General features: G+C 32.2%; 2 non-coding genes across 2 annotated transcripts; both read right to left on the bottom strand.

Moving 5' to 3' along the window:
* Positions 1 to 275: 275 nt before the first annotated feature.
* On the bottom strand, positions 276 to 348 carry Trnaf-gaa (transfer RNA phenylalanine (anticodon GAA)). Its single transcript has one exon. It is a non-coding gene; the product is annotated as a tRNA-Phe (tRNA).
* Positions 349 to 3,917: 3,569 nt separating this feature from the next.
* On the bottom strand, positions 3,918 to 3,990 carry Trnam-cau (transfer RNA methionine (anticodon CAU)). Its single transcript has one exon. It is a non-coding gene; the product is annotated as a tRNA-Met (tRNA).
* Between the last annotated feature and the right edge of the window lie 677 nt (positions 3,991 to 4,667).

The following is a 4,667-nucleotide window of genomic DNA, read 5'->3' as shown; positions in this document are numbered from 1 at the left end:
GATTTGTGAGAATAATTACTGTACAGCGGGAAGTGTGAAGTTACTATTAAAATCGATACAACCGTATGAGTATCGGATAATATAATTATATTTTCTGGATATATATTCTAAATTTTAGTGTGATTTATTTCTGATTATACGCCAGAAATAAATTAAAATTAAAAAAAATATTTCGTAATATAAACATAAATAAAATGAAAATTTTAAGATTGAATATAAAAAAGATTAATTAATGTATTCGTTCATTAATGAATTTAAAATAAAAAAAAGAGGAATGCCGAAACCCGGGATCGAACCAGGGACCTTTAGATCTTCAGTCTAACGCTCTCCCAACTGAGCTATTTCGGCTGATACTTATGGGACGAAATAAATGAAGTAGTTCAACAGTCCTAGAGTCAATCATTATTATGTAAGCTAGCATTCTGCTTTCGGTAAGTAATATTATTCAAACATACTTCTTATAGAAGAAATATAAGAATTTACGCGCAAAGCAAAAGAAAATTATTTACTTGACTATGATATATTATATATTTTGAGCATGTGGATGTTTTGATAAAGCCTCTTTTTTTAATTCCCTTTTAAGGTTTCCGTAGCCAAATACCAAAAAACCATTATAGATTCGCCATGTCTGTCTGTCTGTCCGTGTGTGAACTAAAAGTATTTTTGGGAGTTACAGGGTGGGACACCCCTGTAACTTCTAAAATAAGAGAATGATAAACTAAAAAATATATGATGTACATTACCACGCACACTTCCACCGAAAATTGATTTGAACGAGATTTAGTAAGTAGTTTTTTTAAAACATATAAATGATGAGAGTTCCGTTGCACTATATGATTTCGAGCAAAGATTTTTTGCCTTTTCTTTTATATAATTTTCGTTTCTATGTAACTTTTAAATATCTTTTCAGGCGCAGAAATATCTTTTCAGGTCTGGAAGTATTTATTTATGCACATTACGGCAAACCATTAAATTCGATAGAAGGGATTATAAGTTATTAAAAAATTGCTAATGTCTAACGAATACCTAATCCGAAATGTTAATAATGTGTCTCGAGGTTTCTGTCTGTAATAATTAAAAAAATAATAATTGTAACATGCACCATTCAATTAGATACTTAAAAGTTAGGAATCTTTTCAAGACCAAGTAGCGGAGTGTGATCGATATTAGTGATGACGTCACTAAAACGATTATCTTTTTTTCTTGGCTACACTTTGCCGCACAGTTTTCGGCTTAAACCTCAAAGTGTAGGCTGGTCAGTCTCCAAACGATCGATTTGATACAATCGCCGCAGGTAGCCCCTCGATTAATTAACTATTAACACGTATCGCGGCAAAAAATTAACGATAACGTACTTTATAAAAGTTGATAACTTCATTTTGTGGGTTCTTTGAGGAACAAAAGATGCAGAGCCGACCCTGTTACAATTTTCAAACAAGCAAAGCAGTGTATAAAGAATAAAAGCTTTGAAACATTTTCCAGAAATGGTTTCTATTCTCTTGTGCGGCTAAAATTAGTTCTAATGTACGATACGAGCGCTGTCACAAATCTCATGCAATTTGGATTCGATTTAACATGAAAGTAAACTTTATTGCATGTTTTTCGTGCTTTTGTAGTTATAATGATGCTTAGTCGTTGTGCGTTAACTTGCATGAAAATTCTCTTGGGAAATATAAATGCAGTGGTTTCCTTCCTATTGCCATCTGCATTAGGGCATAATTGGCAATAAGCTCGTACAATATATCCACCATATTACTACTGTAGCAGAAAATATCTATACAAACACGTCGTCAACTGTCGCGCTAAATAGTGAATTAGGCGATCTGTTTCTGCATTAGCAACTATTGCGACAGCGAATATCCTCCCTTACGAACACATCAGCTACCAAATCTTGTAATCAGGAATCATTTAATTGTAAACACTATGGCTGAGCGTACTCAGACTTTGCTCAGACTTTACTTACGTAAAACTTAGCTGCATGCAAGCTTACCATAATCTTTGATTTCATTTTAATAGTAATTTAATGGCTGAAATAATACAGCCCAATGAAAAAGTCAAGTTCGCGTTTTATCACACTCAGCTAAATACCTACTTCTCACAAGCACCATAAAGACTTCTCATAAAATTTACATTATTATTATCGAAAACACTTTTTGGACTAAAATGTGCTTGGTAGGTAAACTATGGCCTAATATACCTACAGTCTCGACTCTTTAGTATCCCTAAGAATATTAAAAACAGAATTAGCTTTTTTCCATGTCACGTGTTACACTTTCAAAGAGGTATCCGTGTCTAATCAATGCTCTTAATGACTAGATATAAATCAACCTTAATAGCTCTTACGGCGGCCGCCATTATGCGGGTTTAATTGGACATCTTTAAGGGTGCAGCGTCATTGTTTTTGGGTTAGGGTGGCGTTGATTCTAAGGTGTTAAGATGCTTCAAATTTTATTTTAATTTTAAAATAATTTGTGATGGTAAGTGAGTGAAAATAACACATTGATTTTTTTTAACTCCACCAACAACTAATCTGAGCCTATAATCGCAATGGTTACAACACTTTTAGGAAAGTTGGAAAGCAATTAAACTTTTCAAAATTCTCTTTCTAAGAAGGTGATGATTGTAGTCTCTTTAGTTGCTTCTCTTTGTTTAAGTTGGTGCTAAGGTTTTTAAGATTTGCGTCAATGTGACATTAATTATTCGTATTTCTCGTAGTTAATAAAATAGACGGAGCGTTGTTGTTTTGATTGATTGAGCGGATAAAGAACAGCTATTCACTGATTAATAAAAAAATATAAAAAGTAAGTAACTAGGTACAAAGGTAGATAACACCAGAGTAAGTTTGTTCTACTGAACTGAACTCTGTACTCCATAGATTTATACTGATAAATACATACCTACCCACTTATTTAATTTTGGATATTATCGCTAAATATTGTTTCAGACTCAGGTATTACATAGGGTGTGTTGTTTACATAGGAATAATTTCTGAAAAGGTCTTAGGGCTTAAGATATTTGATATCACCGGTTAGGGATCATAGCGATGTAGTGTAAATAGTCCTTATGACATTATTACAAGAATATAATAAATATTTAATAAAGCAAACTATTTGTTAAATTTTATAACAATAAAAGAATAGGCTTAAATTGTATGGTACCTAGTTCATGATTTTCTGCCATCTGTAAAAATATTGACAAACCTAGCTGCTGTATTCTATCTTTTCTGTATAGTGACATCTAGTAGTACATTCATAAACTACTTACTTTATAACTATCTTCAAACGAAATCATTACATAAAGTCACAATAGATGGCACTAGAAATACAATTGTGGTGCGCTATATATGTAATAGAGGGCGCTGATTACAGCGCACATCTGAGCAATTATTATTACTCTGTAGAGCCCGTTAGTTACTAAAATACTAAAATAAACATCTCATTAAAAATGGCTCATGATAGTAATATATTTAAATTTATACACACACTGCTGAAATATATTGAAGCAATAAAAAAAAAACAATAATTAAATATTGTTTCATTTTTAAATTTGGAGCCTGTCAGTCTTATATTTAAATTCCTCAGAAACTCTTCTATTTTAATTCCAAAGTTAAGACATTATGACCTTGGACGTCTTAAAAGTATTTTGACAATTTTTTTGCAATAAAGCAGGTTCTGCCCTGTCAGAGTGATATTTGCTTACAGTGCTTCATTAATGACAAATGACAACTTAAAAAAATGCAAAGGCATTAAACATGCAATAATGTTTATTATATAATAATTCTTGTAATGCAGTGTAAAATTTTTGGTTATTTTTAATTTAATAACTATGAATAATGCCGTTTATTGATTATATTCGGTCGTAATAAATATTGTTATATGTCAATGTGAAATAAAATGGGCAAGGAGATCAAAAAGATATGCCCCGGGTGAGGATCGAACTCACGACCTTAAGATTATGAGACTTACGCGCTGCCTACTGCGCTACCGAGGCTTGTTATTGAGAAACAAAATATTACGACATATTGTTAGTCTTACACAATTTTAACAGATCGATCATACTGATAGTTTTTAATTTATTCATGTACTAACACCGAGACTTACAATGCATACAATTTGTGATAACTTAAATTATTCTAAAGTATTCCACACACCTCGGTTCTATAATCCCTTGCCCATATCTCGTCAGACCAGTAAGCTTGTTCGAAACCGAAGTCGAACTACTCTGTGCTGTGGGAGAAACTGTTCACAACGAGCTGGTCTTCAGTCGCTTATGTATAATTCTTCTTTATATCTTCTCTGCGCACGATTAATAACATTTGCGCATTCCCCTTAGAGATGTGAAGCCAGTCGATTTTTCAACATTTATAAAACGTTAAAGCGATCCTGCTGTTGTCCTATCCCTGATCTGCGAACTAAACCAAAGACAATCCAAGATGCTCTCCGCATTCTTTACGCCTAGGATTAACGTAAGTATTATTTTTACTAACCCACATGAAAAAATCCAAGTTAGGCTTGCTCAAAAAATTGAAACTGCAGTTTTGAATTTGGCCAACTAGATATTAGACTATGAAACGCGCATAAGTATATAAAAAGTATAAAATAGAATATTAGTATATATATATATATATATATATACATACATATATAATAAAAATTATGACAATTTAG

This window comes from Leptidea sinapis, chromosome 35 (genome assembly GCF_905404315.1).
Source record: "Leptidea sinapis chromosome 35, ilLepSina1.1, whole genome shotgun sequence".
Lineage (NCBI taxonomy): Eukaryota > Metazoa > Arthropoda > Insecta > Lepidoptera > Pieridae > Leptidea > Leptidea sinapis.
Note: the sequence above shows the minus strand (reverse complement) of the source record. Positions and strands in the feature narration are given on the sequence as shown.